Source organism: Crinia signifera, chromosome 1, assembly GCF_055691185.1.
Source record: "Crinia signifera chromosome 1, ASM5569118v1, whole genome shotgun sequence".
Lineage (NCBI taxonomy): Eukaryota > Metazoa > Chordata > Amphibia > Anura > Myobatrachidae > Crinia > Crinia signifera.
This window is the reverse complement of record NC_139217.1, coordinates 367,442,144-367,465,245: the sequence shown is the minus strand read 5'-3', so window position 1 is coordinate 367,465,245 and position 23,102 is coordinate 367,442,144. Positions and strand designations below refer to the sequence as shown.

Here is a 23,102-nt window from a genome sequence, read left to right as displayed (position 1 = left end):
CTCAAATATTCAATGCTGTATCCCTCGAAACTCAGAGTGATTGCAAATGGAGAATCAAAATTCTTCACAGTAGCATCAGAAGCTGCTGTGTGGCTGGATAAATCATATCCTGCTAGAAAGCAAATAGCAACTGAATAGATACTAATTGTTGGCAAAATGTTACATGAATATTGTTGTAGCATTTAAAGCTTATGGAGGAGGTAGCTGGGAAAAGATTGCCAGTATTGAATAGCGCTGTTAGTCCTAGGAAGGGGGGAAAGGGAAAAAGGAAAGAGAAAAATATATATATAAAAAGAAAGTGGAGTTAACGTAACTGAAGGATAAATAAGTTTTTTTTACTGCCGGGGGCATCTGCCGTCCCAGACGTGGTCATTAAGTAAAGAGCCCCAAATTGAAAGAGAAATTGTGGGGGTATAGATGGGGGGTAAGGATAAAGGTATGCCTCATTGGGTAGGTTATACAGGGAGGGGGGAGGAGGGGGGGTACATGTTAAATGTTGTTCGTTATTATTTTTTGTATGTCTGCAGTACCAAGTTTAAACATAACCCTAAAATACACCCCCGGAGAAGTGAATTTTCAGATCCCCTAATGAGTATTCCGTTCAAAAATGAATGTATAGATGTCTTTTAGCATAAAACCAAAGTTTTATATAAAGTCAGAAGAATTGATGTTTAGGGGGATACAAGAGCGTGGAATATCCTGCAAACAGTTAAAAAAAGTGGAAAATGGTTAAAATTATGACGTGGAATGTTCGCGGTTTGAACAACAAGATCAAGAGATCATTAGTCCTTAGGCAATGTAAGGCCCTAGAGGCCGATATAATTTGTCTGCAAGAGACCCATCTGAGGGGAGAAAAATTGCTGTCTTTAAAACGCCCCTGGATAGCGCGAGCCTTTCACGCACCATTTACCTCATCCTCACGGGGGGTATCTATTTTGTTTAAAAAGACAGTGGTGTATGAGCACATTTCAGTCCAGATCGATCAGAATGGCCAATATGTGTTCTTGGATGGACTGGTTAACACAGTTAGGTTAAGCCTACTTTCAGTATATGTCCCTCCTCCGTTTCGATTCGATGTATTAAGAGCTGCACTTGAATTTATTGCTGCCAGGCCTGATAACTCTTGTATCTGCCTAGGCGATTTTAATAACGTGATGAATTACGGGTTGGATATATGGAGCCCCAGAAGGGGAAACCCTATGGGGAGAAGTAATTTTGCCAAATTTATCGATGAAATGGGCTTGTACGAGGTCTGGAGAGAGAGGTTCCCGGAGAAGCGTCAATTTTCGTGTTACTCGCCTACATTTAATAATTTCTCAAGAATTGACATGATCTTTTCCTCTAGAGATTTACTTAATAAAATCACACAAATTGAGTATCAACCTCGTGGTATATCGGACCATTCTCCACTGGTATTACAAATGGACCCAGAACCCTCCCGAGGTTACCAGTATTGGAGGTTTCAGCCAGTATGGCTGCCTCAGATTGGAGATTTGGGTGATTTGAGGACGGAAATTGACGGCTTCTTCGGAACAAATATTAATTCTACTAAACCAGCAATTGTCTGGGAGTCCTTTAAAGCTTTTTTCAGGGGTATAATTATTAAAAAAATCGCACAGGCCAAGGGTATACTCCAAAAAACAGCATTGTCACTAGAAGCAAAAATGATGAACCTAGAGCAAATATATTTATCAAAACAAACTGAACCTAGTAAACAGGAATGGCTGGTGGCACAACGTGCCTGGGTGACACATTTGCAAGAAATGGCAAAATGTAGGCTTTTAAAGGATTCCCATCAAATCTATCTGAACTCAGATAGAGCAGGGAAACTTATGGCCCATATAGTTAGAGGGGATAAACCCTCAAATGTTATTCCCAAAATATGCACAAACACAGGTGAAATAGTCACTGAGACATCAAAAGTGGTAGAGGTTTTTGTGACTCACCTAGCAGAAACATACAAATCCAAAAACACACTGGGGAACGCTGACTGTAATAAATATTTAAACAACTTAGAACTCCCTCGGTTATCTCCCGAAGCTAGGGAACTATTGGAACAGCCCATCAGGTTAGAAGAGATCACAGGTGCAATAAGGGGACTTTCGGCCGGTAAGGCCTCAGGGATAGACGGCCTGCCAGTAGAAATATACAAGATATTTGAGGGTACTCTGGCATCAAGGCTATTATATTTCTTTCAAGAAATGGAGAATGAGAACACCCTATCTAAATCTATGATAGAGGCCGTTATAACGGTAATACTCAAAAAAGGGAAAGATCCACTAAGGGCAGAATCATACAGGCCAATATCTTTGTTAACAGTGGATGCAAAGATATTTGCAATGGTTCTAGCAAATAGGCTAAATAATGTAATCGACGAAATTATACATCCAGATCAGACCGGATTTAGGAGGGGTAAGTCCACTGCTATAAACTTGCGCAGGGTATTTACCTACCTACAAACTGGGAAGATCACTAGAACTGAGATAGCCGTGGCCTCATTCGATGCAAATAAGGCCTTTGATTCACTGGAATGGCCATATTTGAAAAATACACTAGAAGCATTTGGCTTCGGCCCTCGATATATAAATAGGGTTTTTTCCATGTATCAGAGTCCTGTTGCCAGAGTATCTATCAATGGGTTTGTCTCAGAAGCGTTTCCCTTATATCGGGGCACAAGACAGGGTTGCCCACTCTCCCCTACCCTATTTGCAGTGGCCATTGAGCCACTTGCATGTAACCTTAGGAAAAAACTTTTAGACGCACAAGGGGGGATTGGGGGAGCAGTGGGAAACCTTGTCTCTTTGTATGCCGATGACCTTCTGGTGGGCATGTCCAATTATAAGGAAGAGCTTCCCCAGGTAATGGCAACCCTTAGAGAATTCGGAGCTTATTCGGGTCTGATAATAAACCGGGACAAATCCCATTTGATGGTGGATGAAGTGATGGGTAGATCGGAGGATATACCCAACGGAGATGGGAATATCCCTAGGGTAGATAAGTTTAACTATCTGGGTGTTGTGATCTCTAAGGACCCAAAAGAATATGTTACAAGCAACATCGCCCCACTGATTGATGAGATCAAAATAAAATGTAAAAATTGGCTGAAACTGCCTTTGACAGTTATGGGAAGGGTTAACTTAATAAAGATGATAATTTTACCGAAACTTCTCTATGTATTACAACATTCCCCCACCTATATTAGTAATACCGTATTTAGGAGACTTAACGGGGTGTTAATATCATTTACCTGGAGAAATAAAACCCCTAGGATCAAGCTTGCCACACTTATGAGGCCGAGAGACCAGGGAGGACTCGCTTTTCCAGATTTTAAATCGTATTATATTGCGGCCCAGTTAGCACATTTGCAGGAATGGCTTAAAGAGTCAGGCCAATCAACTGAATTAAAGATAATGGTCAATGTGACCATCCCAGGTCTCACGCCATTACAAGCCAACCTTGCAAATAGATGTAGTAAAATCTATCCCCAGATCCTAAATCAGGCCATAAAAATATGGAGATGGCTTAGTAAGGAACAAGATTATAAAGGACTAGATCCAGAAACGACCATTTTCTCACTAACCCCGTTTAAAAAACTAGAAAAACAGCAGGGTAGTCTAACATGGGATGGGGCCGGTATTAAAACAATAGGCCAAATTATGGATCAAAACAAAATGAAATCATTCACTCAACTCCAGGAAGAATACGGTTTGTCAAAATCCATGTTCTTCCGGTATCTTCAGATAAGGAGCGCATTTGAGGATTATGCCAAAAACTCCCCTATTGAAGTGAAGGACAATCCTACAAAAAGTCTTATAAAAAAAATAGGTATAAGTAAAACTACTTCGAAATTGTATAAATACATAATATCCATAAAAATGATAGATCATTTAGAAGGCCTCGTGACGAAATGGGTTGGAGATATCCCGGAACTATCAAAGGGGGATTGGGAGAAGGCACTCTCCAATATTAAACTATCAACAAACTCCCTAAGAGTCCAACAAATTCAGTACAACATTATTCACCGAATTTATTTAACCCCGGTTAAAATAAGTAGGTTCTCAGGTAAAGCGGCAGATAGATGCCCAAAGTGCGGAGAGGGAGGATGTAATTTTTGGCATCTCATCTGGCAATGTCATCCGGTACAAAAATTCTGGTATGACATCAGGGGAATAATGATTAGTTTAGGAATTCCCCAACAAGAAATCAACCCTACTGCCCTGATACTGGGAGTCTGGTCCAGTATGGGAATGCCCACAGAAACAAAACAGCTGGCCATTAATCTAAGCTCAATAGCCAAGGTCTGCATTGCACGTACCTGGATGGCAAAAAATACACCGGGGATTGTAGAATGGACCAATCTGGTTAATAATACTTTTGAACATGAGAAAGAAGCACACATCACAAGAAACAATATACATACATTTTACAAAACGTGGGGTAAATGGTATCACTCAAAGTACTTTAAAGGAGCACAAAGCACATAATAAATATAGATAGTCAATTAGGATATATTACCACAAAGGAAACCTAATGTTAAAAAAAAAAATATATAAAATAAAAAATAAAAAAAAATTTTTCCCACAAAACCTTAATAGAAAAGGATATAATTATAAATTTATGGAAATATCACAAGTAAAAGTAAAAATATCACATTAAGGCTCACAAATAAACGACAACTTTCCTAATTAAAAAATCACAACACGAAGACATGGTAGTATTAGCAATGATGGGAGGGAATTAGATAGTAATTAAATATAGTTCTCATATTAAATTAACCAGACAGGAACATTGATTAAGATAAATAATCCCCACATTTCTGTTAAACAAATATAAAACGGAGGGAGACGATGGAGGGTACTGAGGATTTATGAGGGACGATCAGGGGGGGGGGGGGGTACGTGACATATCTATAAAAATGCAGAAGTGTTTTTTTTTTTTTTTTTTTTTCTGTGTACTTGTACTTTTGTATTTTATTCATTATGTTTTTTTTTTTTTTTTCTGTTTATTTTTCCTTTTTTTTTTTTTGTTCGGTATAAGTGTTGTTGGCATAATGTAAACGTTAAACGTAATGTAAGTAATAAGTCAGTGGTGTAAATGTTGTATACAATTGTTAAATGGTATGTGTTGATGTTATAAAAAAAGAAAACGTCAAATAAAGAAGGATTCTTAAAAAAAAAAAAAAAACAATGCATGCTCCTGCTCACTGTTAGTGATTGATGTCTACTGAACTTGCAGCTCAATTTTTCTATATGAAGGACCTGCACGTTCATTGGGTCCCGGTGATGTCACTGAACGATATTGGAGGCTGATATCATTCAGTGTTCATTCAATGTTGTATACATTGTGAGTTTTCATTTGATCCTTCCTTTGAATCCCCATGGTGATGTGACTCATAGCCCTTCCCCTGCTGCAAAATGCCCTGCCCCCTCTGTAATATGCCCACCTCTGCTGTAAAATGCACCACCCCAGCACCAAAGTAGTTAATTTGCTACTATAATATTAAAAAATCTTTCTGTACCCTTAGAATGCAATAAATGAAATCTGATTGCAGAGGATAATACATATTTACATATTACAGTGATATATATATATATATATATATAGAGAGGACAGGATAAACCGCACACACTAGCAGATCTCAGCCACTGAGTGCCCGGTCCCAATATGGAGGTTAGGATATGGGAAAAGTAAGACCAGCAACATCAGATTAGTAAACAAGTAAAAATATTTTATGGCATTTTTAAAGTGCAGAAGTGACAAAAAAGAGGAGACCAAAAAAGAGGTATTATCCAATGGTATAAAGATACTTAGCGGACATGGTTCTCCCCCACAAGCAGGTCATGCACGACGGCCGTTTCGGTGCTGGTATGCACCTTAATCATGTGCTACTGACCAATGGTACACAAAGGTAATTTATACCCAACAAGGACCGCTGTGATTGGTTCAAGGAGAGTTATCCAAACGAGTCTGGCGGCAAAACAGGCGGAAGAAAACACAAACCGGAAGTGCCATGACGCACATCCGGTAGCGGCGTCATGACACGATCATGCCGGAAGACACGGCCCGCATCGGCTGATGCCGGGTCACGTGACAACAAGGCATATGATCGTCACCATGGCAACCGCAGGTAAACAAAAGCCAGACCATTGACGGCATATTGGGGAATCGAGCTAAACGTCAAAAAATGTAAACAAACCAAGAGGCGCTCACGATGCATCCCAAGTGTGCCTGTAAGGACAAGATATCCAAGACCAAACACATAGGGCCAGGGGGGCATAAAACACACATAATGACAATACACTGAAAGATAAGGAAAAATGTGAAAAAAATATGAAAAAAATACAATCAAAAAATACAATCAAAAAAATCAGGTCAATGAAATCATAAATCGATGATAAAAAATACCGTGTCGACCACCATCATATTAGAGAAAACAATTAAGCGTGAGCTCCTCATTGAGGCCATGTGGTGCCACAGAATGTAGCCTGTGGATCCACATGCATTCCCTCTGAAGAAGGAGCTTGTCCCTATCACCACCACGTCTTAATGGTGGGACATGATCTATGGGCATAAAACAAAAGTCACGCAAAGTATGTTTCTTAAGAAAAAAATGCCTGGCAACAGGCGGAGTATTGCTGTCAATACCAGTAAGAGCTTTTTTCAACGATGACCGATGTTGGTTAATTCGTTCTTTCAGGAGACGGATGGTCTTCCCAACATAGACCATTTTACAAGGGCAGATTATGACATATACGACATAGCGGGTCTCACATGTCAGATGGTAATGGATGTCATATTTCTTGTCATGTGCAGGATCAATAAAGATGTTACCAGAACGGATGAACTGGCAGTTGACACACCCGTGGCATTTTGTAACTCCTGGTTTAGTTACCAGCCAGGTCTGGTTTTTATTGGTACCTATATCAGGTTTCGCCACAATGTTTTTGATGTTGTTGCTCCTTTTGTAGCAAAAAAGTGGTGGAATGGAGCAAACCGGGCCAATCCGTTCGTCACTCTGCACTATATGCCAGTGTTTTAAAACAGTCCTGCGGATATGTTTAGAGGCGATGGAAAAAGTGCTCGAGAAGATCAATCGCTCTCCTTGAGTATCCTTAATCCGCTTGGTGAGGGATTGTTCCCTGGGAAGATCTGTGCAATGGATAATGGCTTCATCGATCTCCTTACGGTCATACCCTCTGTCAATAAAGCGAGCTCCCATTTCTTTGAGAGCCGGTAACAGTTCTTCTTCTTCTGATGTGACACGAACCACCCTTAAAAGCTGGGATAGAGGGAGTCCATGTTTGAGAGGGAGAGGATGGAAACTGTCCGCTGAAAGGAGGGTATTTTTATCCGTTTCTTTACGGTAAATTCTGGTAGACAGTTTATCACATTTCTTAAAAACACACATATCCAAGTAATTAATGGTGGTTTCACTGTACGACAGTGTAAACCTGATGGTGGTCGGCAGGGCATTCAATGCATCAATGAAAGCGGTGAGTCTATCAACCCCCCCAGTCCACACTAAAAATAAATCGTCGATATATCGAACGTAAAAATGAATAAACTGTGAAAAAACCGGGTGAGACATGATATGTTCAATTTCGTAGATGTACATAAAGAGGTTGGCATATGAGGGGGCCATGTTGGACCCCATAGCCGTACCCCTTAACTGCAAATAAAAAGAATTCTGAAAAAGAAAATAATTCTTCCTCAAAATAAAATCCAAAAGCAGTAACAAAAATTCAATAACAGGACCCTTGTAGTGTGGACTGGAGGAGATTGAAGCACGCACCGCATCGATGCCCTCTTGATGCATTATGTTGGTGTACAGGCTCGTAATGTCTAGGGTGACCAACAAGCTATCAACAGGTAAAGTGCCAAGTGCATTGATTTTAAGAATAAAGTCAGTGGTGTCCTTAACAAAATATTTCATGTTCTGGACAATGGGCTGCAACCAGAAGTCGATGTATTGAGACACCGGCTGACACAGTGACCCACAAGATGAAATTATTGGTCGCCCCGGAGGGCTAACCAGGGTTTTGTGCACCTTGGGAAGTGCATATATCAGGGGCAGCCTGGGATGACTCTGGGTAAGGAAAAAGGAAGTAGGTTCATCTATCCAACCATTGTTAAGTCCCAAAAGTATAATGGCATCCAACTCCTTTTTATAGGAATACGTGGGATCATATAGCAACATCTTATAGCAGGCTTTGTCTGCCAACTGCCTGTTGATCTCACCAACGTAGTCCAACTTATTAAGTAGTACAATACCACCCCCCTTGTCAGAGGGGCGGATTACTATCTCAGTGTTGTTTTTAAGAGATTTCAAGGCCAGATTTTCGTCCTTGGTAAGGTTGGAGAAGGAAACCTTTTGGTGGTACATGAAGGGTATAACGTCCCTCCTAACCAAATTAATGAAGGTCTCTATTTGGGGATTGGTACCAGGCGGATCAAAAGTACTTTTAGGTTTAAACCTAACAGGATCTACAGCCGTAGGCTCCCGTGTACAGAAATAGTCCCTGAGTTTGAGGAGGCGATGAAACCTAAACAACTCGACTTCAAAATTAAAGGGGTCCTGTTTGTGTGTTTTAACAAAGGATAACCCTTTAGACAAAACCGCCATCTCTGTAGCAGTAGGTGTGTACCCAGACAAATTAAAGATGACTACTTCCCTTTGTTCCTGCTCGCGGATTTTCCGGGGTTTGTGTTTAATCCCTCCCCGTCTGCAAGGCTTGGTCCTTTGTATTTGGACCTTGTTACTGTGCCCTTCTGAAAAGGATGTTTCTGAGAGTCAGAATCACTGGCTGATGTGTGTGAGTCAATGTCAGTGTAATTTCTGTTGGCACGACTCCTGCGAGACTTGTTGGCCACCCTCCAGGGAGTTCTGGTATCACCCCCTTGGAGCCAGCTATACACTCTCAGCTCTTTGTAATCGTCTTTCACTGCCCGATATTTGCTTTTCTTAAAAGACAATAAATCGGCGTGAAATTGACTCAAATTAGATTCAATTTTGTTGAGCCAATCCTGAGAGGTATCAGCCCTGAGAGCATCAAGACCTGATATTTCACAAGATTCAATTTCCTTATCTAACAAAACCAAATCAGCATTCACTTGTTCTATTACCAGAATCATCAACTGAAATGAGCAATCGTTGAGAATTTGACACCACTGTGTACAAAAAGTGGTGTTGGAGCGTCCAACAGTTGGTTGGTTCCTTATGCGGAAACCGCGAGGTATAAGCTTTTCTTTAAAATATTGAGACAGGGTGAGACCATGTAAACTCAATTCAGTCCTTCTTCTTTTGAGCTTAATCAGATCAGAAGTGATCTCTGCTGGACTATCAACATCGAATGCCAGTGATGCCGTATCGTCAAAAAGTATTCTGGTAATATCCTTGTTATCAAAGCGTTTGATATTGGTCAAGTCACTATTCGGATTCATAGTGTGTTGACACTATGTGTGAACCAGGCGTGTATCAAAAAATGAAAAAAGTGAAAAAAATTCAAAAAGAGAAAAAAAAACAAAATATGAAAAAAAGAAGAAAAAATGGCGGCGGTGCCGGTTATCATACAGGGTTGCATGTAGAGAGGACAGGATAAACCGCACACACTAGCAGATCTCAGCCACTGAGTGCCCGGTCCCAATATGGAGGTTAGGATATGGGAAAAGTAAGACCAGCAACATCAGATTAGTAAACAAGTAAAAATATTTTATGGCATTTTTAAAGTGCAGAAGTGACAAAAAAGAGGAGACCAAAAAAGAGGTATTATCCAATGGTATAAAGATACTTAGCGGACATGGTTCTCCCCCACAAGCAGGTCATGCACGACGGCCGTTTCGGTGCTGGTATGCACCTTAATCATGTGTACACAGTGGTGTCAAATTCTCAACGATTGCTCATTTCAGTTGATGATTCTGGTAATAGAACAAGTGAATGCTGATTTGGTTTTGTTAGATAAGGAAATTGAATCTTGTGAAATATCAGGTCTTGATGCTCTCAGGGCTGATACCTCTCAGGATTGGCTCAACAAAATTGAATCTAATTTGAGTCAATTTCACGCCGATTTATTGTCTTTTAAGAAAAGCAAATATCGGGCAGTGAAAGACGATTACAAAGAGCTGAGAGTGTATAGCTGGCTCCAAGGGGGTGATACCAGAACTCCCTGGAGGGTGGCCAACAAGTCTCGCAGGAGTCGTGCCAACAGAAATTACACTGACATTGACTCACACACATCAGCCAGTGATTCTGACTCTCAGAAACATCCTTTTCAGAAGGGCACAGTAACAAGGTCCAAATACAAAGGACCAAGCCTTGCAGACGGGGAGGGATTAAACACAAACCCCGGAAAATCCGCGAGCAGGAACAAAGGGAAGTAGTCATCTTTAATTTGTCTGGGTACACACCTACTGCTACAGAGATGGCGGTTTTGTCTAAAGGGTTATCCTTTGTTAAAACACACAAACAGGACCCCTTTAATTTTGAAGTCGAGTTGTTTAGGTTTCATCGCCTCCTCAAACTCAGGGACTATTTCTGTACACGGGAGCCTACGGCTGTAGATCCTGTTAGGTTTAAACCTAAAAGTACTTTTGATCCGCCTGGTACCAATCCCCAAATAGAGACCTTCATTAATTTGGTTGCCATGGTGACGATCATATGCCTTGTTGTCACGTGACCCGGCATCAGCCGATGCGGGCCGTGTCTTCCGGCATGATCGTGTCATGACGCCGCTACCGGATGTGCGTCATGGCACTTCCGGTTTGTGTTTTCTTCCGCCTGTTTTGCCGCCAGACTCGTTTGGATAACTCTCCTTGAACCAATCACAGCGGTCCTTGTTGGGTATAAATTACCTTTGTGTACCATTGGTCAGTAGCACATGATTAAGGTGCATACCAGCACCGAAACGGCCGTCGTGCATGACCTGCTTGTGGGGGAGAACCATGTCCGCTAAGTATCTTTATACCATTGGATAATACCTCTTTTTTGGTCTCCTCTTTTTTGTCACTTCTGCACTTTAAAAATGCCATAAAATATTTTTACTTGTTTACTAATCTGATGTTGCTGGTCTTACTTTTCCCATATATATATATATATATATTTCTCTTTCGTCCATCCTGGTGACACAGCTCGACATTGGGATATAGGAGGGTCCGCAGGAGCCAAGGCACCTATACTGAAAGTCTTTGGGAGCAGGCTCCTCCCTTCTGCATGCATCCCATGATGCTTCAGTTAATTTTAGGTGCCCACAGGAGTGGGTGCTATGCTGTTCAGCTGCTGCTGCAGCCGACTTTTTGCTTTGGATTTTTTAACAAGAGCAGATAGGTTTTTTATTATTTTATTAACTCACTAGTTAGATCAGGTTTTTTAGTGTGTTACTTCTTACAGAAGTTTACACACACTGAGAGCGCAGCAGAGGCTTGGGTTGCCAAGACAATGATTAAGTGGGAGAAGCCTTAGGCAGTCAGCTCCAGCCTGATTCAGAGGCTTTTACTTTAGCTGAAAAGCTTAGATGTGCAGCAGAGTACATTTGTGAGGCTGGGGAAGAAGATGCAAGAATGGCGTTCAAGGTTTCCACCACATCTGCTTCAGCTAGAAGAGCACTTTGGCTAAAAGCCTGGGAAGCAGACAGCGAGTCCAAGAAGTCGCTTGAAACTTTACCTTTTAAAGGTGAGTTGCTTTTTGGGACAGAGCTGGAAGCCATTATAAAACAGGCTACGGGAGGGAAGAGTACATTTCTTCCCACTACACCTAAGACTTCAGGATCTAAATTTGGAGTTTTTAAACCTTCCTTTTGCTCCTCCTTTCGGAGGAGCATCCACCAGAGGACAGGCAGGAAGAGGTAGGTTTCCAGCAAGTAAAGGGAAGGCACCCAAATCCCAGTTCGGGCACTTTACAACGAAGCATGTGTCAAAAGGAGAAGATAAGTCCTCTGCATGACGGGGCTAAGACTCCCCGTTCTGGGCTCAGAGTGGGGGGGTCGCCTTCTGTAGTTTCGGGACAGGTGGAAAACTCCCACCCCGGATCCTTGGGTTTATTCAATTGTTTCCAAGGGTTACCAGATAAATCTCAGGGGGTTCCCCCAAGGAGATTTCTCCCTACACCTTTACCGCGGGCCGCCAGTATGAAGACTGCCCTCTTGGCGGCAGCATTCTCACTCAAAGAAAAGGGGGTAGTGGTCCCGGTACCTCAGGAGGAAAGACAGAAGGAATTTTATTCAATCCCCCAACCAGACGGGTCTTTCAGACCTATTCTACATTTAAATTCTTTAAATCTTCATCTATGGGTGGATCATTTTCGCATGGAGTCTCTACGTTCAGTGCTATTAAGCATAGAGCAAGGAGAATTTCTGGCATCTGTGGATATACAGGATGCTTACCTACATGTACCCATCTGCAAGGAACATCAGTCCTTACTCCACTTTGCGATAGAGGAGACTCATTTGCAATTCCAAGCTCTTCCATTGGTATGGCTACGGCCCTGAGGGTCTTTACAAAAGTGATGGCTGTCATGGATGCGGCCCTCAGACTGAGAGGAATATTAATTATACCTTATCTGGATGACCTTTTGTTCAAGGCGGAATCTGTGGAAAAGCTTCAGGAACATCTGAACATTCCCAAGTCTCATTTGACACCCACGCAGAGACTGCAGTTTCTGGGGGTGATTTTGGACACCCACCTTCACAGGGTGTTTCTGACGGAATCCAAGGCAGTGGACATTCGTCAGCTGGTGTTGATGATTTGGTATTTGTTTCCTAGCACATCGCCCAGATTTTCTACGTACGCTAACGTAGTGAAATCGCATCGCATGCGCTTTTTGCATGACATGCGATTTTCAGATGTATGATATGGCTGGTGTGAATGTGTTCCTAAAACACCTCCACTATCCACGCCACCCTGAAGCGTGGCAAGTGCAGCGAGCCCCGTGAGGGGCGGCGGAACGTGTCCTCCGACCTTTTCATACCCCCACTATCCACGTTGGCGTGGAGTTGATTTTATATAGTGTGGCGAGCGCAGTGAGGCGAACGCAGCGAGCCCCGTGAGGGGACGTGCATTACTTTATATGTATTCCGCGTCCCCTCACGGGGCTCGCTGCGCTCGCCATGCTTCGGGCTCGCCACACTATATAAAATCAACTCAACGCTGGGAGTATGAAAAGGTTGGAGGACACGTTCCGCTGCCGTTTGCCATGTTTCGGGGTGGCATGGATACTGGGGGTGACGCAATGGCATAGTAAGCACCCATCACATGACATGGCATTAATGCTTACACAATGAAATATCACATCGCATTTGGTGCCATGTGATCCTATGCGATATTTCATTGTATAAGCACTCCTGTGCACTTAATATGGACATCGCATCGCATCTGCAATTTTCCTACGCAAAATAGCCCACTAAACTATTTGCTTAGTGGGGGCCGTGCTAGGAAACAAGTACCAATGATTTTTCAAGCTCCTGCCCTTATGGTTTGGAAGGGAGTGAAATTACTCGGCAAGATGGTGGCTACCTTCGAGACACTTCAGTTTGACAGATTTCACTTGAGGATTTTTCAGTGGAACATCCTATCATGTTGGTCAGGAAACGCAAAGACTATGAAACAGGAACGGTTGTTTTTGTATCAGGAGTCAAGAGAATCCCTGATCTGGTGGACAGACATGGAGACTTTGCAGCTGGGGTGCTCCCTTTGCTCATGGGATTGGCTAGTGGTCACAACCGATGCCAGTCTCAGGGGTTGTGGGGCGGTAGCCCTTCACCTACGATTGCAGGGTCTTGGTCCAGGAAGGAATCCAGGCTGCCGATCAATATATTGGAGCTTCAGGCAGTTTGTTACACCCTTCTGCAGGCGGAGGATCTTCTGAAGGGGTGGCCTCTACGTGTGCAGTCAGACAATGCCACGACTGTGGCTTATCTGAATCATCAGGACGGGACTCGCAGCAAAATGGCAATGCAGGAAGTCCCGTGGATTTTTAGCTGGGCAGAGATCAATATTCCTGATCTATCAGCTGTGTTCATTCCGGGGATCTGGAATGTGAAAGCAGATTTCCTCAGCAGGGCAGATCTGCTGGAGGGAGAATGGGCACTTCATCAGATGGTTTTACAGGAGATTGTGGATCGCTGGGGGCTCCCATAGGTGGACCTAATGGCATCCAGGAACAACTGTCAGGTACCGAGGTTTTGTTCTCGGACAAGGGACCTGACAGCTTGGGCAGTGGATGCCATGACAGTTGAATGGCATTTCAACCTGGAATATGTGTCCCCCCCCCCCCTTTCCAATGATTCCGCGGGTACTGAAAAGAGTGAAGTCCCAGAAGGTGCAGGCTATTCTGATTGCACCGGACTGGCCCAGGAGGTCGTGGTACTCCGACATACTGAGATTATCGACGGAATTTTGGCGTCTTCCTCTTTGGCAGGGTTTGCTAAAGTAAGGACCGGTTCTACACCTGGACCTAGCTCGTCTCAATTTGATGGCGTGGCTTATGAAACCTCCCTATTAAAAAATAAGGGGTTTTCTGATGCAGTTATCCAGACTATGCTTAGGGCTCGTAAGCCTGTGTCAGCTGCAAATTACCATCGGGTATGGAAAATCTACATCAGGTGGTGTGAAAGTCAGAGAGTTCACACTTCTAGGTTCAAGGTTTCTAGACTTTTGGAACTCCTGCAAGATGGATTCTCAGCCGAACTTGGTTTACATTCCTTAAAGGTGCAGCTATCTGCATTGTCTATTTTCTTTCAGAAGAGGGTATCCCTGTTAACTGAAGTCCAGACCTTTTTACAGGGCATGACCAAACCTCCATATAGGCAGCATGTGGCGTCTTGGGATTTGTCTCTGCTTCTGGCTGTATTACAGAATCCTCCTTTTGAACCATTAAGATCGGCTGATCTTAAATATGTTTTGTGGAAACTGGCTTTTTTGTTGGCCATTGCTTCGGCTAGGCATGTTGCAGAGTTGGGAGCCTTGTCCTGCAAGTCTCCATTCACGATGATAGGGGTGTGCTTCGAACAGTGCCTACGTTTCTACCTAAGGTAGTATCTTCCTTTCACTTAAACCAGTAAATTGTGCTTCTGGTGTTTTCCCCGCCTGAGGGGGCAAGAAATAGGGACAAATTGAAGAAGTTGGATGTTGTTCGCAAACCTGATTTGCTCCTGCTACTTTATGATGTGCCTAAAATAGGGTGTCCTGCTTCTAAGCAGACCATTGCTAGATGGTTAAGGTCATTGATTGCCTTTGCTTACACTAAGGTAGGAAGACCTGTTCCTTGACGGATCAATGCCCATACCACCAGGTCAGTTGCTTCCTCGTGGGCTTTGCGTCATGGGACTACAGCGGAGCAGTTGTGCAGGGCTGCCACTTGGTGCTCTGTTGACACCTTTACCAAATTTTACAGATTTCATTAGTTTGCATCGGAGGACGCTTCATTTGGGCAGGCAGTGACGAGAACTGTCAGTGTGAGAGTACCTCCCAAATAACCGGCTTGTGAACGTCCCGTGTCGAGCTGTGTCACCAGGATGGACGAAAGAGAAAAGGGGATTTTTGTAAGAACTTACCGTTCGAACCCCTTTTTCTGAGTCCATTCTGGTGACACAGCGATCCCTTCCTTATGCTCAGTAAGTTGTACCGTTCATGTGTTTGTCATGTTATGGTTATATGAGTGTGCATATAAGATGTTCAGTGTGAGGCATTCAATGCCGGTTCGGGAGTTACCCAGTCGTCAGGACCATAAATCAGAAACGTTTTTGTGATTTATGGTCCTGACGACGGGGGTAACTCCCGAAATGTCGTTGACCGCCTCACACTAAAGTTTTTTCACTTAAGTCCCGGAGTGACGCCTCGTTCTTTCTCTCAATGGGCCTTATTCTAGTTGATTCGGTCGGATGCGTATTTTCGGACAGGAACCGAGTGTTCTTGTATGGATCGCTTACATCGTCAGTATGCGGTAAGAAGCCGACCGAACAGACCGCGAGTGGATTTTTCAAGTGAACACCTCTTCCATCTGTGGGAACCTCCCCCATCATTCGATGGTCACCGACCACAAGATTGATTATGCATGTTGTTAATCATCTGGACAAATGCTTCCCGAGTAAAGGACCAAATAATGAATACATCATCTATTTTCCGCCCTAAAAATGTTATGCACTCCATTACTGACTGGTTATTATAAAATACATAATCTTCTATAGCATGCATGACAATGTTGGCATAGCTCTGAGCTGCTCTAGAACATATAGCGCAGCGCCGAGCCTGCTAGTAAAACTAGACAGAACAAGTTCTAATAGTTCAACAATCACATTAATCTGTTCAATAGGATAGTTGCTTTTCCGAATAAGGAAGCATTTAGTGGCTTGGAGTCCAAAATCATGAGGAATGGACGTGTACAAGCTTACAACGTCCAAACCTACAAGCCCCTATGTTCTGGTATATTGCCAAGGTCCTTCAATCTTACAAGATAGGTACTGGTATCAAGCAAAAAGCTTTGTTCACATTGTACAAGAGGCTGGAGGATGGAACCGAAAAGATGGCTGTGGGTTGAAAGAATGATTCACGTGCGGCAATGATAGGCTGGCCTGGTGGATTAACTAAGCTTTTGTGAATCTTGGGGAGGGTATAAAATAAAGGGACCAAACGGAAATTCAGGAATTAAAATGTCACACATTTCTTTGGTAATAAGTTCCACAGTGACCGCCTTAGTCAACGATGCAGCTAATGTACTACGGAATAATGGTGACGGATCCTTGGTAAGTGGCATGTATACAGCATGATCATTCAGTTGGGATTCTGCTTCCCTACGATAGTCACTGATATCCTGTAGCACAATGCCACCCCTCCCCTTGTCAGCACTGTGAAAAATCAGATTTTGGTTATCCGAAAGGGCTTTCAGAGCAAATCACTCATCGGGGGTGAGATTGGGGTGCACCAAATTGGATGAATGAACAAGATTGTCCACATCATGTTCAATCATGCGCATAAAAGTCTTTATGCTAGGATTATATGAAACTGGGTTGAAAGTAGATGGAGGTTTGAACTGCAGCAATTTAGATGGTATAGGCGGCATGGAGTATATACTTTGGTTCTCCTTATGTGAAAAAAATTATTTTAATTTGAGATTAAGGTGAAGATTGGAGCATTCGATGTTCCATTTAACCTGATCAAACTGCACGGTAGTAACAAAGGAAAGTCCTTTGTTCAAAAGACTTAATTCGCTGGAGGACAGTTCGTAGGAAGAAAGGTTGAAAATTAGTGATTCTTCCTCAGTGGGGCTTCTTTCTTTTTGTGCTGTCTCCAGTTTTGTCCACACCTCTTTTCGTAATTTACCAGATCCTGTGCCGTGTGGGTTATCCTACATCGGGAAAACGGAATGTAAATTTGAGGAACAGATGTCAGCTCACCATTCTGCCATCCGGAAGGTACTCAGCACTGGCATTAGCGAGCAGCCAGTAGCTCGACATTTTGTAGAGGCTTCACATCCTCTTAATTCATTAAGGTATAGGATCATTGGTTGTATCCCCCCTCTGTTCGTGGTGGCAATCATGCTTTAAAATTATAACAGCGAGAGGCACTGTGGATTCAGCGATTGAACGTCATTGCCCCCAATGGTCTCAATGAAAGTCTCTCATTTGCCTGCTTTAGATAATCACTGTCATTGAGTATTGCATTTTATTATGGCATTATGGTTTGTACATGCCTCAAATGTATTATTGTTGCTCATGCTTGATATGCTGTACACTCAGTCTTGTGGCTTCATATGCCTCACATGCATATTAATTTGTGCCATTTGTTTTACTTTCAGCCGCATCCGTCCAACGGCTCTGCCATTTGTTATCCGTTTCCATTGTAATGGTGCACCTTTCACTGACGTAGGGACGCTGTGAGTGCCATGACATCATCATTCGGCGCGGCCGCCGGGAGGATGTCCGGCCTCCATCTCTGCTGCCGCGATTTACTGCACATTGGTGGTTTGTATTATAAAGGTATGTTTTGCACTGTTTTTTGGATATGTATGACTTGAAGAAAGTTGCTAAATACAACTAAGGTGTCAACCATTACCAGTGACGTGCGGTGAGGTTAGTGTCAGATGAGGCATGTGCTATTTGGGACAGTGACAGTAAGAAAGCGAGGACAGTGACAGTGAGGAGAGTAACAGCAGGGGATGGGGGAGAGTCACAGCGGGGGATTGGGGACAGTGACAGCGAGGAGAGTAACAGTGGGGGATGGGGGAGAGTGACAGTGGGGGATGGGGGAGAGTGACAGCAGGGAGTGACAATGGGGGATGGGGGGAGTGACAGTGGAGAATGGGGGGAGTGAAAGTGGGGGATGGGGGGAGTGACAGTGGGGAGAGTGATAGCGGGAGAGTGACAGTGGGGGATGGGGGAGAGTGATAGCGGGGAGAGTGACAGTGGGGGATGGGAGGAGAGTGATATCGGGGAGAGTGACCATGGGGGATGGGGGAGAGTAATAGGGAGAGTGACAGTGGGGGATGGGGGAGAGTGACAGTGGGGGATGGGAGAAAGTGACAGTGGGGGATATGGAAGAGTGACAGCAGCAGATGGGGGAGAGTGATAGCGGGGAGAGTGACAGTGGGGGATGGAGGGAGTGACAGTGGGGACATAGGGCTGAAGTATTACTTACTTTTTAAGTCTACTAGCAGCATTGGCAGCCCAGTGACCCAGAGGAGGGGATACAGCCAGCCCAGGCTGCAGCGGCACGTGGAGGAAAGCCAGGCCTCCCGGCGGGGTCAGAAGATACAGCCGCTGCACACTGTATATGTTTATACAGCGCTGAGCTGCCGCCCCCCCCCCCCCTGCTACTGGGGAACTGTAGGAAAAGAGCTGACAGCTCACCCTGCACCTGACCACGGGCAGTCGGACAGGGGGATTTTGGCGCCGGGCTGCGGGCGGCCAAGTCCCCCAACGCCACCACCCCCACGATTATCACAGCTGTGGTGGCCGGCAGTGGCAACGGCAGTAGCAGACGGTACTCACTGCCTTTGACCGCTACTCCTTCCAGCACCGCTGCCCCTACTCCAACTGCTACTCCTGCCTGCCCCCTGGTTAAATTTTATTTTATATAACATCAGTGTGAGTGTGTATGGTTACGGGAGCTGACAATACGCAGCTCAGGGGCAGCAGGTACAGGCTGTCAGTGAGTGACAGCCTGCTCAGTGAGTGACAGCCTGCTCCGCTGTCCTATCACATCTGTCTCAGTGACAGGGGCGTGCGTCCCAGTCACTGAGGCAGAGGAGTAGATGCCGCTTCCCCATACATTCTCAATGGGCTTCTCAGCCTATTTCCCCACTGCAGGTTATGCCCGCCCCCCCCCCGCTGCCTGACAGTCTTCAATTGTCAGCGGGAGGCACAGCTCCCTCTGCCCCCCAGCCTCCCATAGTGTCCCACCTCATAACTATTTAAAAAAAAATCAAATAAGATATTTATAACACAGCATATGCGTGGTTATTTTGGATATAGTTCCAAGTTCCGAGTGCCGCACCATTTCTTCTATACATTCATGGTGTGCATCCACAGTGCAATTCTTTTTCTTTTTGAACCTGTACTCCAATCCTATTGCCCGGATAGCACCCGCTGCCTAACAAACAGCATTTAAAGGCAAGCCCCTAAATAAAATACAGGGGATATTTCAAATAAAAAGTGTGTGCGGACTCCTAACTCCCCTCCCCCCACCCCCCCTATTGCACTTCTATACATTCTACCCTGCTCTGTGAGGGCACCGGACAAGTTGCATCATTGTCACTGGGAGTGCCGGACCCTGCCTGCTCTATGTATATGTATATATATATACACACACACACACACACACACACATATATATATATATATATATACACACACATATACACTGTGTTGTGTGGCCTGGCACTCTCCTAACGTCAGCAGCTTCCGGAGATTTGTAGGAAGTATTTCAATCAGGCAGCGGCACTCAAAAGGACTTTAAAAAAAAACGGTGTATTGAAAGCATAACAAAATGCATGTGATCCTAATGTTTCTGAGCTATTGTGCTCCTTTATCAAAGGTTCACCTTCACCTTTACCAATAGCTCCGAAACATTAGGATTGCATGCATTTTGTTATGCTTTAAATACATCATTTTTTTGATAGTCCTTTTGAGTGCCGCTGCTTGATTGAAATACCACCTACACATTATATATATATATGCTATATATATATGTATATATAACAGAGAATGACCCCAAGTGCCCCCTATAAGGTACAGCAGCTGCTCTATAAATAACCCCTATTAGTGGGAGACAGAATGAGGGTAGAAATGGAGTGTATAGAGAGCGCTAAAGTTATCTACTTTACCCGCTAGTTTAGGCTGAATCAAAATGTACAACTGGTAATAATAAAAAAAAAAATCGGATGTTTTTAATAAAATTCCATGATTCACATCTGAGTTTCTCTTTTACGAACGAAGGTTCAAAACCCAATGCGTTTCATCTTAAAAAAAAGACTTCATCAGGGGTCCCTTGGAATTCAAAAAAAGAGAGAGACGGGTTGGGTAGCCAGAGGTATTTATACGTTACTTCTCACCAGATATTGACTACCATCGCTGACCATCAGAGGACAAGGGGAGATTCCCACAGATGGGGGAGTTGATCACATGAAACATCAACTCACGGTCCGTTCACTCTGCGATCGGTACGGTAGGCGGGGCTAAGAACACTCGGAGGTCGTCCGAAAATACGCATCCGTCCGAGTCAACTAGAATAAGGGCCTAAATCGGAAATGTCTAAACATAATTACTTATCTCTGTATCAGAGAACACAAAGTCTGCTTTGTGAATTGCAGCTAAAATATTTAATCTATGCACATAGCAATGTCAGTTACACAGCCGCTCTACATATTTCCCTACATGCTTTAGAATAAGATCAAGAAATAGAGCTGGGCAGCACTGAGAAAATTTAATATGCTTCACATCAAACTTTTATTACTTCTTTATTTTAAAAGTGAAGTTCCTTGGTGATATACAATGCAATTTTAAACTGATTAAACTGGGTTTAAATATTTTAGACACTTTAAATATTTGGTCAATGAGGGGAGTAATGGCTGCAGGCTATAAACTAAATACAAGGATTTACTTCTGCTATAGTTTCCAAATGATAATGGCTAAAGTTACATTCCCCAATAAAACGTATGTCTGTCTAAGATTCATTACCTTTTCCCTGGCAAATCACAAATCGCATAAATTGGCAAATCTCTAATGACGGAGATATAAAGTAATAATAGTAAAGAAAATACAGGCTTTTCTGATTTGTGATAATATTGTATGACCTCTATTAGCAAATGTCCTATTGGAAGAACTGGAATTGAGCACTGGCCCTTACTCACAGTAGCACACAAACCCAATGGTTTGTGCACTACCCCGGTAGTTTAGGTATGTGTTTGTGCGGGACAATTTAAGTGCATGTGTAGAATGGATCCTGCATTGTTGCTCGCAGTTTGTGTTTAAGGGCAGAGTAGGGGAGTGGTTGGCCTGTGTTCCCTGAGTGATTCTGAGAGTGCTGAGGCCAGAATCTATAACTGAAGATGCAGATTTTGTGGCCTTGCAAGCAGGCAGGAGCAGGGACTGGCTGGCAACTTTTAGCCTGGGGGGCAAGTCCATAGCACTGGCCCATAAGTAACAGCGCATCATTAAATTGAGGTTTTTCGTTTAAAAAAAATATGTATTAATAAAAAAAAAAAAATTAAGCCTGGAGTTGATTATACCATAGGTACTTTATTATTATAACTTTGACAGGCTGCTCCCCCTGCATAATACCAGGACACATACAGCCTGTGGTCTCCTGGTATAATTATACAGTGGGAGCAGCCTGTGGTGTCCTGGTATAATTATACAGGGGGAGCAGCCTGTGATGTCCTGGTATAATTATATCAGGACACCACAGGCTGCTCCCCCTGTATAATTATACCAGGACATCACGGGCTGCTCCCCCTGTATAATTATTACCAGAACACCACAGACTGCTCCCCGCCCCCTCATAAAAACATCCAATAAATGTCACCTCACCTGCCTGTCACAGACACTCTCAGTGCCTTTCAAGTTTTGCCGGCCAGGTCCGTGCTACAATGCTGCGGCTCCCGCCTGTCTCACTCTGTCCTGCTTTCCCGTGCCGCATCTCGCTCTACCTCCGTCCTCCGAGTAGATTATTTCTGTCCTCCTCTCCTTCCCCCCTAGACGCATGGGTGGGTGGTGTCGGCGCCGGGCCTGCCCTCCACATAGGAGGCTGATGGACAAGTCCTCATGCAGGACGCTGGCGGCCATGTTCCTGTAGCAGCGGCGCCGCATACAGGAGGACAGGACTGGAGGAGGAGGTAAGAGATAAGGCGGCCCGCACCATTACCTGTTAGAGTGGCCCGGGGGGCACATGGCCCCCTGCCCAGCCCGCCCATGGGCAGGTGACGGTTACGCTGAAAATGGTTATCCAATACTACGTCTATGGATCTGAAAAGCTGGCAGAAGGTATCTTTTCTTCTCATGCGCCTCCTGCAGCATTAGCATATTAATTAATGTGCAATACCGTAGAACTATGAACCACTTGTATTTTAACCACTAGTCCGGTGGTTACCAAACAGTGTACCATGGCCAAATGATATTAAAATCCAGAGATGGTGGCTGCCATTCTCATCCCTCACCACATAACTGAACCGAAGGATAACATGTATTATTATTATAAACAGTTTATTATATAGCGCATATATATTGTTCAGCGCTTTTCAGAGGATATTTGAACATGCCCCAGTGGAGCTTACAAACTATATTCCCTACCACATGTACACACACACACATTCATTCTAGGGTTAATTTTGTTAGGAGTCAAATTACCTACCAGTATATTTGTGGATGGAAACCAGAGTACCCGGAGGAAATCCACTCAAGTACAGGGAGAATATACAAACTCTGCACAGTTAGGGCCATGGTGGGAATCTAACCCATTACAGTGCTGTGCGGCAGTAATGCTAACCATAACACCATCCGTACTGCCCCAGTAAACAGCTGGGACTCTGTTCTCAGTGTAGTAGGGGACTGACGCTGACCGCGATGCTGCCCCACCCCCTCCACTGGTCCCCACCACTGCCGCTGGTCTCTTGCTGCCGG

The 23,102-nt window shown here is 43.9% G+C and overlaps 1 long non-coding RNA gene across 1 annotated transcript in view; it reads left to right on the top strand.

Annotated features, from left to right (window-relative positions):
• The window catches only part of LOC146030671 (uncharacterized), a 91,551-nt gene extending 73,684 nt beyond the window's left edge, over positions 1-17,867 (top strand). Inside the window, exon 3 of the long non-coding RNA XR_014456167.1 lies at positions 17,783-17,867. This is a non-coding gene — a long non-coding RNA (uncharacterized LOC146030671). The remainder of the gene's footprint in view (positions 1-17,782) is intronic.
• The last annotated feature ends 5,235 nt before the right edge of the window (positions 17,868-23,102 follow it).